Raw genomic sequence first — 13045 nt, forward strand, 5'->3', positions numbered from 1 at the left:
ACTCGGTGGAGTGTGTGCTCGAGTTAACCGGTCGAGTGCCTCGGAAACTGTCGTTCTGGGCAACTTGAACCTCTCCTCCTCTGAATTGGCTCATGCATTGAAGCTCTAGCTGGCTCCACTTGGTTTTCAGCTCTAGATAGTGCTCTAGTTGAGCTACTCCTCCTTAAAGGGCTAGATGGTGCTGGTGAAGAATTCCCACTCTTCAGTTCAGCCATCTCCTTCTTTAAACCCTTGATGGACTTAGTCATTCTTCCCACCTTCCTCTTCAGCTTGTCAAAGTTCTTCCCATGCCATTTGTTCAACTTTTGTAGGGGTGTCAACCTCTTGCTAGTCTCTCTCACTCCTCTACTATCTCTTGGGCTTGGCTCATAGTCTTCAAAGTAGAATTGCTCTTCCCCATCAGCCATTTCTACATCTCCAGCTTCATCTACTCTCACTTGGGCTGTCCCATCAAACAAGAATTCAGAAGATGGCCAAAAATCAATGTTCACCCCTTCACTTATGGTGGTAAGCTCCTTGTTGGGAAGAACAAGTTGAGTCTTCCCTAGTGTTGGAAGCTCAAAGTTGAAGAGGTGCTTCCCATTGTGCATATCCTTGGCTAGAATGAGAGTAGAAGTGAGGTAGTTGGTGTCAATCCATCTTGGCTTAGCTTGCTCTCCTCTAAGTGGTACCTTTGCAGCCACTAGCATTGGAGTGATTGATAGTTGAGGTTTTTACCCAGGGTATCAATTCCCTATGCAGTTGTTGTACAAAGGGTTATCAATCCAAATGGTTGTCTATTGCTAGCAGGAAGGATATAATCAGGACAATACAAGTCAAGCCAAGCAGATAGGGTTTTTGTTCTAACAGTCCTAAAATAAATAAAAGAAAGGAATATAAACAAAGAAACCACACGACCTAAGCACTCGATGCAAGCAGTCGAGTACAGGATCGAGTGGGGTGATCGAGTAAGCAAATGAGATATGAACAGCTCGAGGTATTACTCGATGCAGGTTATTGTGTACCTGATCGGGTAAGTGGTCGAGTAAGTAAAGAAAATGTAAACAAATAAAATATGAAAGCTCCTAAGGATGGGGTAATCGAATCCTAAGTATTCTAAACCATTACAGATGCCTTAAATGCCCTAAGCAATTATTTCCTAGACAATGAATCTCTAAAACCTTGTCATCACACTCTCGCACTAGCAACAATCAACCTTGATCACTTACCACACTCTCGCACTAGCAATATGAACAAGCACGCATTACGAATGATTCATTATTGTCAGTAAACTCAAACTCATTTAATCCCTTACTCAGAGTCAAGTACACCTCTAGCATTGGCTAATTCACGCATCTCATCTACACCTCTTGGTCGCTGAAACGCCCTAGATCTAATCTCAACCTCTCGGTCTGTTGACAGCATTAAGAACACCAACCTAGAAGGAAATCTATCAATCATTTACAATCAAACTAAGGCATCCTAACCGATCAAGAACACAAAATCATCTATCCCATCCCTAGAAAATTTACTACACTACTTAGACATGATAACAAGGAACAAAATAACGAAAATGAATGAAACTTGCATTGTATTAAAAGATAGAGTAGAGTAGAAAGAGTACAAGATAGAAATCTAAGAAAACTATAAAAACTATGAAATAAAAATGCAAAACGAAAAGGAAAATGTTTGAGTCGCTCAGTTCTCTCATAGAAGCTCTCGCTCTCTGGTTTGAGGGTCTGTGGCGTGCTCTTTTGCGAGCTAGGAGAGGAGGGGGTTTATATATGGAAACCCTTTTGACCTAGCTTCCCAGACCTGCCCGATGGTCTACTCGATGGGGTACACGAGGGTGAAGTCGGGTTACTCCTCGGGTGGATCTTCGGGTTGTTCTTCATGCTCTCGGATCCTCCTCAATCGTGTTGGGGTTCGGACTTGTTCTTGCAGCTCGATGGCTCCTTCGGGTACATGCTCGGATTGTCCTTGTTTTTCCCCATTTTTGGCTCTTTAGCACCTGTTTTCATCCAAAATATGAAAATGCAGAAATGCAACACCCTAAATGGTCTAAAAGTGAATTTCTACAGTTAATGACCTAAAAATGCTAAGTTAGAGGTATGAACAATGCAAAATATGGACAAAAAAGGATGCTAAAAACATATAAATTTGAGAGTTATCAGACCCCCAAACTTAAATCTTGCTATTCTCTAGCAAGGAAGTAAGAGGGTGCGGTTTGAAAGTGGGGACTCATAACCTTAAGATGCTAAGTGAAAGATTCAAGCTATAGTCCTTAAAGATAGTTTAATGGTGCTAACATAAATCAACATACTTACAAATATTTTTCTATGCTTATTACCATGCATCGATCTAGTTCAACGTCCAACTAAAGATAAAGAACATCTCTTTCACATTCAATTAAGTGTTTGGCGAATTCTTGCAAATGGAAGGTGAATCAAGCTCAATCGGTTTCAAGGGTAAGGCTTTTTAGTAAGGTGGTTTCAAACAAATTCTTTGGGTGGTTTTCTCTCAAAAGAAGGAATGCTAGATAGTTGTGAAAACTATCTAAGACTGAGAACAATTTGGGCATACAAAGCTTAACTCTTGATGATCTACCCTTTTCTCATTCACCTCTTTTTTTTTTTATTAAACCCCCTAGAATTTAACTACATACATCCTTGATTTTAACTCCTTTTTTATATATATATTTCCTAAGGTTTAGACTTTTAGACTTTAAACTTCTAGCTCTCTCTCTTTTTTTCTCTTTTCTTTCTTTGCTAAACTCCTAATATGAATATATATATATATATATATATATATATATTCTTTCTTTCTAGGAGACTATAGCAATAGCTTTCCTCTTTTTTTTTTGAGACTTAGAGCTAATTGACTCTAACCTTAGGGACTTTTTCTTCCCTTTTTTTTATTCCACAACCTGACCCCAAATAAACATTCTAACCACCTATCTTTCAAAACCGAATCTATTAGCTAGTTCAAATTCTAACTTAGCTAAATCAAGAGGCAGTTCTTTGTCGTTCTCAATACTCTCAAGGTTTCACATCCTATAGCACAATGAAAGAGGCCTCACTCAACAATTCATAACAAGGTTTGAAAGAAAAGTTTGGGTTCATGGGTAGGATAAATGAATCGGGTTAAACGAAAAGATTGGTAAAAATGGAGTGCTAACCCGAGTTTAGAGTTACCATGAGCAAGTATTCAAGTTCCATAAGCAAAACAATTAAAGTTCAAATTAAATCCAATAATATAGAGATGTTCTAATGTTCAAGCAAGTGGAGGAAGCATTCAAAAGACACAAGGTTCTAAGCAAAGATTTTTCATTTTTTTCCAAAGATTGATCTAGCAACAATGAACTGTGACTAAGGGCTATAGCTTCAATCCTAAGGTTTGGTTTTAAACAAGGTAGTTTTAATCATTGTCCCCTAAGATGCAAATGCAAAAATTCTATATGAAACAAACTAGACTCAATCCTAATATGTAAATGCAACTACATGAACATTTTTTTTTTTTTTTTTTAATTTTCAAAAAGTTTTTTTGTTTTTTAATGCAAATAGATGCAGACTCAAATGAATAAAACTAGCATGCAAAGATTAGAAATAAGAAAATTAAGAAAATAAAACACAATGTTAATACATTCTAGGACCCTCCCCCAAACTTAAATTACACAATCTCTGTGTAAATAAAAGTTGGAAAAAGAATCCAAGAACCACACAAAATAAAATAAACTAAATGCAATGTTATTTACAAGGATCGGATGAAACTGGTACCTCATGGATTGGTGAAGAAGGAGGTTGCAGCAGCCTCCATACTCGCCAACGTGTAGCCTGGGTCGTCTCCGACTTCAGTAGGTGCCGGTGTTTGCTCATTAGAGAGCTCAAAAATGCGCACGGACGACTTACTCGGACCAGAATCCGAGGGGTTGATCGAGGGTGGGATCGCGTAGCTCATCGGGTAGGGTATCAGGTAGTACAACGGAAATGGTGGAAGAGGTCCAGAATGATCACCCGTGTATCCCATCGAGGTGCATCATGTACGACATCGTGTATAACATCTGGTAAAGCGGAGGGAAAATACCTGAGTAATCACCCGATTGGGTGCTCGATGGGTGCATCGGGTAGTTCATCGTGTATCCCATCGGGTTGAGCGTCGGATAGGCGTCTGAATGGCTTCTCCGAGATGCTTCAGGTCGTGTGATGTTCTCCTCAGCTTGGGGCTCGTATGATGATGCTATGTAAGGTTCCGAAGGTGGCAGTCCTCGAGTTCCTCCTAGTGCTCCGCTTCTCCCCATCCAAGCTGGTGCCTATGCCGAGGTAGGAGCTGAGGCACAACTTGCCTTGTCGTGTAGCTCCTTAATTTGACCTCCCGTTGTCTTCACCGAACCGGCAAGATATTTTACCTTCTTCGCCAGAAACTTGTTCATCCTCTTCATCCATCCGATCCTCTTGTGAGCTTCCCTCACTCCAACCGTTTGCTTTTGAGAGCACACATACTCTTCAAAATCGAAATCCTTCGAGCTATCTCCCTGTCTCTGCCCGGTCTCCTCTCTCTTCTCAGCTTCGGACTCTTCCTCCGGGTTGTACAACTCCTCCAAAGGTGGTGCGAAGTCAATGTTGTTTCCCAGCCGAACCTTGGTGCATATGACATTAGGTAGGACCATTTGGGCAGCTTTGGTGGTTGGATGGACGAACTTGAACAGTATCATGTCATTAGGCCTCTCATGGGCCAAAAATCTCGCCAGCATGAGGTAATCCGCATCCAGCCATCTTGGTTCGTGCACAATTCCTTTCAAGGGCACATCACATGCCACTAGGATCGGTGTAATCAGTCCTCTAATGGAGATCTCTCTGCCTCCTTCTCTTCTTTTCACGGCCCTCGATTTCAGATAGAGGAATTGATTGAGTAGCACAAACACCTTACTAGTATCCGCAACATCTCCTACTAGTGGTGAGCCATCCCTAGTGCTATCCAAAACTCCACACAGTGCAATGTCTAACAGCTGGAGCTCATGATCGTTCACATTCCCAGTCTCTTTTCTAGCAAAAAGAGTGCATGCAAGGGAGTTGTGAAAATACCTCAAAACAGGGCTCCTTATTTGAGCGGATTTGGAGCTTGTGGACTTGTAGGGGAGCTTTTCTCCTATTGTCAGCCATAGGGACCTCATCTCATTCTTGCTAACCTCCATTCCTTCTCCACTACCAGCTTTGAAGCCATATAGCTTTTCCATCTCCTTGAAAAGTGAGCCAGTACTCCTTGTTCCTCACGGAGAAGGTGATGAACCCGATCCCCCCATCGGGTAGTAAGGTCGGGTGGTCCTCGAAATAATGCAGCTTCAAGGTCGAAAGGAAATGGACCGTATCCTCCTCATATGCTTCAAGGTGAGCTCGCATCATATGGCCCAGGTGGCACATATCGAACAGAAAGTCTACATCCCTAGCGATGCCCAATTGTTTCATGGTCTCACGGTGTGGGTATCAGGTACCAACAAAGCTCATCTTCTTGAACACCTTGAATAGTCTTGCCGGAGTGTCCACCTCCTTCTGCTTCAGCCTCCGCGAGGCTTGGCGTGTCCTCTCTCTCTGCTCCTCTTCTCTCTCTTGGTTCTCCTCCTCTCCTTGTTGATCATCTTCCTCAGCTGCTCTCTCAGCTACCTTCTCACCCTTCTCTGAAGTCGGTCTCTTCCCTCTTTCAACCGCAGCTCTGCTCCTTGATCGAGAGATTTGGATCTCCCCTTGCTCTTCTCCTCCAGCATCATAATCAACTTCCATGGGGTCGGTTATGGTTCTTTCGGACGTACACAGGTCCCTACGTTGAGGAGAACAGCGGACAGCACTCGCCATTGGACTCGGTGAGCGAACTCGGTGGCCCACTCGATCAGTTACTCGAGCATCAGATCGGGTGGTGGATCGGGTTGGGGAGGCATAACGTCCAGCCAGCGGTTGGGAATGTGGAACGTTTCCTCTCCTTTGAGACTCTCGAGCTTCGACGACATCACCTCCAGTTGTAGCAGCGGTGGAGGTTGATCTTCTTCCCTTCCTTTGGTAGGTTTTAGCGATTGGCTCCATGTTTGAATTCCTTGAGAAGAAAAAGGCTAAGTCTCGAGGTTAATAGGGTTAGTCCCAAAGAAATCGAATAAAACTCGAGTTGTAGAGGGAATAGAAAGTATGGAAGCTAAAGAAACTCTAGGGTTTAGAGAAAACTTATCGGTGATAATGAGGGAGAAGGGTTCGACTCCCTTAAATAGAGTAGGGTTTGGTTGGTGGGCTTCACCGAGAGTAGGCTTCCTTGTGGAATTCGGACTCCACTCGCCACCCGAGCAGGGACACGATCAGGCGCGTCGAGTACGGTGTCGGGTTGACCCTCGGGTTCACCAATTTCTTCTTTTCAATTTTTCCTTCTTTTTTTTTTATGAAAATTCAAAAATAGAAAAATAAGATAAAACAAATAAATCAAAATTAAAACAAAACAAAAGATACCTTTGGGACTTCCTCCCAAGTGAGCTTGTTTAAAGTCACTAAGTTTGACTCTTCATGCTCCTTAAGCATGGGGTCCATATGGAAGAGGTTCTGGAATCCTCTCCACTGTAGCAGGTTGGTTCAACAGATTTTCCAGGTTTTGTCCAGGTTCTAAGGCAAATGTGGTGTTGACCTCTTCAAGATGTTGCACCTTCCTTTGTTTGGTCTTAGTAGAAAAAGCTTGACTATCAATGGTTGGCCTCTTAATCCCTTTCTTCACATTGAACTCCATCTTGAAATGCTCACCATGTTCTATTATGATCTTACCTTGTTTTACCTCGGTAACAACACCAATTGTTGCCAAGAATGGTCTCCCTAAAATCAGTGGATCGTCTGGTTCCTTGTCCATATCAAGGATCATGAAGTCAGTAGGGACTTCCACTCTTCCAATCCGGAGAGGCAGATTTTCCAGGATCCCAATCGGATGCCTCACTGTTCTGTCAGCCAGAACCAAATACAGATTACTTGGTTTAAAATCAGTGAATCCCATCTTGTTGGCAACTGACAGCGGCATAATGCTAACTGAAGCTCCAAGGTCCCACAAACAGTTCTTGAAGATCCGAAGTCCTATCGAACACGACAAGGTGAAAGAGCCATGATCTTCCAGTTTTTCCTCAATTCGCAGCTGAGGATCCAGGCACACTCCACTTCTGAGAATCTCAAACCCAATTTCCTTGACAACTTCCTTAACCTCATTCTCCAATCGAGCTGCTTCCTCCTGAAGCTCTTGTGGTGGCAAAAGTTTAGGTGGTGGAGCTTTACGCTTAGCCATTCGCTCAGCAAGTGCCTCCAGCTGGATGTCAAGTGCAGCGTTGAACCTTTCCTCTAACTCCCCTTCTGCTGTTGCAGGTGGTTGAGGCTGATCTCGCTTCTCAACATCTACTTGATGCATCATCCGATCACCACCATCGTGTAGGTCATCGGGTTCCACTTCGGGTTGTTCTTCAGTTTGTGATCCTCGAACCAGTGCTCGATCATCAACTCGATCAGGCTCCTCGAGTGAAGGCTCGGGTTCATACTCGGATATATAGTACTTGACCTCATTTTTCATGGGGTGTTCCACATCCTCCCCATATTGATCGTCACTATCCCCAGTGAGGTAGTCCTCATAGTCATCATCAAGCAAGATGGCTTGAGCAGTGGAACAACCTTACCTGGGAGTTGGTTAATCTTTGGAGCTGGTTGGTTGTTGTGGTGGCCTTCCAGGTATCTAACCTTAGTGTTGAGTGATTCGTACTTGGCGTTCAGATCATTGTATCCTGAGTCGATCTTGTTGCTCATCTTTGCGAAGCGTTTCGCGATGTCCATAGATGTTGTAGCCTGATTGTGAATCATTTGCTGAATGAGACCGCATAATTCAGCTTCTTGTGATTGGTTCTGCCGACCTTGTTGTTGGAAACCAGGTGGTTGGTTGTAGGTGCATAGGTGCATAGCCTTGGTTGTACTGGACAAAAGGCTTCTGTTGGACCGATTTCCCTTGAACTGCAGATGGGTAAGTTTGGTCCTGAGGATTGGCAACACTCGGGTTCCGATAAGGCAGATTCGGATTCGGCTTGAAGTTGTTGTACCCTCTGTTGTAACCTCCTTGGTTGTTGATGTAGTTAACATCCTCTATCTATATAGTCTCCCCATCTTGTTGTAGAAACTGCTCTTCCTCTGATAGGGCATGAACATGCTGCTGCTGGTTGAGGAGCTTGTCGAGCTTGTCATTGAGGGCTTTCATGTCCCTCTTGTACTTGGCATCTTCCTCTCCTGTAGATCGCACAAAGCGATCATATTCCTCATTGTAGTTGCCATCAGACTGAGCCAAGTTCTCCACTAGGTCCCAACCTTCATCGACATCCATGTTGAAGAAGTTACCATGGCTTGCGGTGTCCAGCAACATCCGTATCTTGGGGACCACTCCTCTGTAAAGTGTGCTCAGCAATGAAGCATTGCTAAAGCCGTGATGTGGACATCGGGTAGTGTATCCCTTGAAACGTTCCCAAGCTTCACTGAACGTTTCATTGTTCTTCTGAACAAAGCCGGAAATATCATTTCTCAGCCTTGCGGTTCTGGAGTTGGAGAAGAATTTGGCCAGGAATGCCTTCTTGCATGCTTCCCAAGTGATGATGGACTCCTTAGGGAGCGATTTCTCCCTGATGTGTGCTTTTTCTCCCAAAGAGAATGAGAAAAGCCTGAGTTTGAATCCATCTTCACTAACTCCATTAATCTTAGTGAGGCTACAGAGCCTATCAAATTCATCCAGATGATCCAATGGGTCCTCCATTGGCAATCCATGAAACTTATTACTTTGTATCATCCGGATGAAACTAATCTTGATCTCAAAATTGTTGTTCTGCATAGTTGGTGGCACAATGTCATTCCTTTGAGTGTGAGTAGTTGGAGCATCTCCTGCTTCGATATTGGTCCTTGCTTGAGGAGCTGGTGGACCGTTCTGATTATTCATCGTCTCCTCAATGATTGCTGGTTCTGGTTGAAATTTTTGTTGTCTGAGTAGCCTAGGTTTGTCGATGTTGTCGATGAAAGGACTCAGGTTCTGGCTACCTCTGGATCGTGTTTGCATGCACAGGTAGGTGTCCGAGTGTGTACACGAGGATCAACTCGATCCAGGTGATCGAGTGACGGGTTGGGTGGGTGCTCGGGTTGTGCCTGAGATTCAAAACAAACGATGCGAAAGCAAACAAGTCAGTATCCGAACCAAATATAAACAAAAGAACTTGATCTAGCAAGTGCTGAAATCCTAAACGTAGCAAAATCAAATCAACCAAATGGCAACGGCGCCAAATTGATAGTTGAGGTTTTTACCCAGGGTATCAATTCCCTATGCAGTTGTTGTACAAAGGGTTATCAATCCAAATGGTTGTCTATTGCTAGCAGGAAGGATATAATCAGGACAATACAAGTCAAGCCAAGCAGATAGGGTTTTTGTTCTAACAGTCCTAAAATAAATAAAAGAAAGGAATATAAACAAAGAAACCACACGACCTAAGCACTCGATGCAAGCAGTCGAGTACAGGATCGAGTGGGGTGATCGAGTAAGCAAATGAGATATGAACAGCTCGAGGTATTACTCGATGCAGGTTATTGTGTACCTGATCGGGTAAGTGGTCGAGTAAGTAAAGAAAATGTAAACAAATAAAATATGAAAGCTCCTAAGGATGGGGTAATCGAATCCTAAGTATTCTAAACCATTACAGATGCCTTAAATGCCCTAAGCAATTATTTCCTAGACAATGAATCTCTAAAACCTTGTCATCACACTCTCGCACTAGCAACAATCAACCTTGATCACTTACCACACTCTCGCACTAGCAATATGAACAAGCACGCATTACGAATGATTCATTATTGTCAGTAAACTCAAACTCATTTAATCCCTTACTCAGAGTCAAGTACACCTCTAGCATTGGCTAATTCACGCATCTCATCTACACCTCTTGGTCGCTGAAACGCCCTAGATCTAATCTCAACCTCTCGGTCTGTTGACAGCATTAAGAACACCAACCTAGAAGGAAATCTATCAATCATTTACAATCAAACTAAGGCACCCTAACCGATCAAGAACACAAAATCATCTATCCCATCCCTAGAAACTTTACTACACTACTCGGACATGATAACAAGGAACAAAATAACGAAAATGAATGAAACTTGCATTGTATTTAAAGATAGAGTAGAGTAGAATGAGTACAAGATAGAAATCTAAGAAAACTATAAAAACTATGAAATAAAAATGCAAAATGAAAAGGAAAATGTTTGAGTCGCTCAGTTCTCTCACAGAAGCTCTCGCTCTCTGGTTTGAGGGTCTGCGGCATGTTCCTTTGCGAGCTAGGAGAGGAGGGGGTTTATATATGGAAACCCTTTTGAGCTAGCTTCCCAGACCTACCCGATGGTCTACTCGATGGGGTACACGAGGGTGAAGTCGGGTTACTCCTCGGGTGGATCTTCGGGTTGTTCTTCATGCTCTCGGATCCTCCTCTATCGTGTTGGGGTTCGGACTTGTTCTTGCAGCTCGATGGCTCATTCGGGTACATGCTCGGATTGTCCTTGTTTTTCTCCATTTTTGGCTCTTTAGCACCTGTTTTCATCCAAAATATGCAAAAGCAGAAATGCAACACCCTAAATGGTCTAAAAGTGAATTTCTACAGTTAATGACCTAAAAATGCTAAGTTAGAGGTATGAACAATGCAAAATATGGACAAAAAGGATGCTAAAACATATAAATTAGAGAGATATCAGTGATGATTCCTCCAATGGTTAGGACTCCAACTGAGCCTCTCTTGTGCAACTTGCTCACCCAGCTTCTATAGTAGATCATTTGGTCAATAAGGAGCATGGCAAGGATGATGGTGCCATTTCTTGCTTGGAGGATGATACCATTGAGGGCCACAGCAATCATCTTGAGTTCTCCCTCATTCACATTTCTAGTCTCCTTTCTAGCAAAGAAGGTGTTTGCTAGACACTTGTGAAAGTACCTTAGTACTGGGCTCCTTATCTTTGAGCTCTTGGACTTGGAGGATGAGTAGATGTTGTTGTCTCCAATGGTTTCCCAAACAGAGAAGAGTTCTTCTATTGGTATAACTATATTCTTTTCACTTCTAACTTCAAATCCAAAGATATTAGCTATCTTCTTGAAAGAAAGCTCATATCTTCTACCCTTGATGGTGAAGTCACAACAACCAGCTCCCAACTCTTTATCCATCCTTGGATAGAAGTGCATCTTGATGGTGGCTAAGAACTTACAGCTCTCTTCTCTATACCCTTCCATGCACAAGCTCATGAACTTGCTTAAATTGCACTTCTCAAAGAGAAACTCCACATCTTCATCAATGCCCAGCTTCTCCATGGTCTCCTTATGTGGATACCTTGTTCCTTGAAAGCTCATCTTCATGAATGCTTCATAGAGTTGTTTTGAAGTCAACCCACAAGATTCTTCTTCTTCTTCCCCTTCTTCTTCCTCCTCTTCTTCTTCACTTTCAACCTCTTCTTGTTGTTCTACTGCTGGCCTCTTCCCTATTATTTTGTTCCTCCTCATGTGTTTTTGAAAAGTGAACTCCATCTCCTCTTCACTTTCAGTTCGCTCAGGGTCCTCTTCAGCTGGTTGATGTTTCTTGTTCGTAACTCCACTCGACCGCCTACTCGAGCTGGCACTCGATCGTTTGGCTGCCCGAGTAGGTGGTCGAGTACTTCCACCAGCTTATTTTCTTGATGCAAGTTGTGCATCTTTTCGTTCCAAGGAGCGATCAACAGCTTGTTGAGATGACCTTGTAGACCTTGAAGACATTTTGAAAGAACTGAAAGAGATAGACTCAAAGCTTAAAGTTAATAGGTTAGTAACCCAAAAACCAAAAGAACAAAGCTTGAGCAAAGAGATGAACTTGAGAGAGATTTTAAGCTAGATTTTGATTGTTTTAAACAAATGAGAGAGTGTGAGAAGCCTTGGACCGAGTTTATGATACACAGAGTTTAAACCCTATTTTCCTACTGCAAGTGCACAGCAAAGAAGTAGTACTTAGGGGTCGAATCCCACGAAGACCATGTTTTACTCTATGGTTCTATTGGTTCAATTTCAAGCTAAGACAATTCAAAGTTGGATTTGTTTGGTAACAGTAACGCGATTAAAACAGTATAATAAGGCAATAAGCAAAACACTAGATCAGGGGTAATTCTCGGGAATTTCAGAGATAACAACTAAACAACTATTCAGGGCATAGATTAAGTACCAGTCTAGAACTCAAACAGAAATATAAACTGATCCACTGTCGTGGTATCAATAACTCTATCTGATCGATTCTGTGCGGAAACGCGGAGCACATGCTCAGACATCCGGAGCACATGCTCGGCGGTCCATAAACCCTAAAACTGTCGTTTGAGCCCAGAATCGTAGACAAGCATTAAAGAACAGGAATGATAAGTTCACAAATCACCTACACATCAACTTTCGCAGGTCTAGGATAATTTGCCCACTAATGTCTTTTCTAGCAACCTATTACACTTTGATGAATAGATAAACCTAGAATCATAGATTGGGTGATCAAATCAACCTAAGCATTAAGCCTAACAATAGTGAAGACAATCGAGTATATAAAGCCCTATTTGTGTTCTGTTACTAACCCATGAAACCCCTTTTGAAACCCCTAATCTAGCAAAGAAAACTACTCAGACATAGAGAAGTGAGTAGCCAACATAGATGAGAAATTCAATAGCATAAAAATATAAAAAGGGTTCAGAGGATGCTTCAAGGTAGCCGTTCTTCTTCCTCTCCCTCACAAAAAAAAACGTCGCTCCAAAACCAAAAAGAAAGAGTATATGAAAAGTGAATATTCTCTCCCCTAAAAACCCTAGGTTAAATAGCATACAAGTAGAGAAAAATAAGGAAAGAATCCAAATTCAAATCTTTCTATTAAAAATTGATCTCCTCTCTCTCTCTCACAAAGGATCGCCTAAAATAAGGGGAATTAGGCAGGGAATCGGCGCCTAGATGCTTGCCACATGTCGTCATGAAACCGTAGAGTTGGGAGCATGTGCTCGGAAATCGGGAG

At 42.6% G+C, this 13045-nt stretch overlaps 1 non-coding gene and 1 pseudogene across 1 annotated transcript; one reads left to right on the forward strand and one right to left on the reverse strand.

Annotated features, from left to right (window-relative positions):
- The window catches only part of LOC147929690 (uncharacterized), a 26415-nt pseudogene extending 20365 nt beyond the window's left edge, over window positions 1-6050 (reverse strand).
- Window positions 6051-8440: 2390 nt separating this feature from the next.
- Window positions 8441-8547, forward strand: LOC147929694 (small nucleolar RNA R71). The gene has a single exon (XR_015578984.1). It is a non-coding gene; the product is annotated as a small nucleolar RNA R71 (small nucleolar RNA).
- Window positions 8548-13045: the final 4498 nt, after the last annotated feature.

The sequence above is a fragment of the Camelina sativa genome, chromosome 13, assembly GCF_030686135.1.
Source record: "Camelina sativa cultivar CO46 ecotype springtype chromosome 13, ASM3068613v1".
In the NCBI taxonomy this organism is placed as follows: domain Eukaryota; kingdom Viridiplantae; phylum Streptophyta; class Magnoliopsida; order Brassicales; family Brassicaceae; genus Camelina; species Camelina sativa.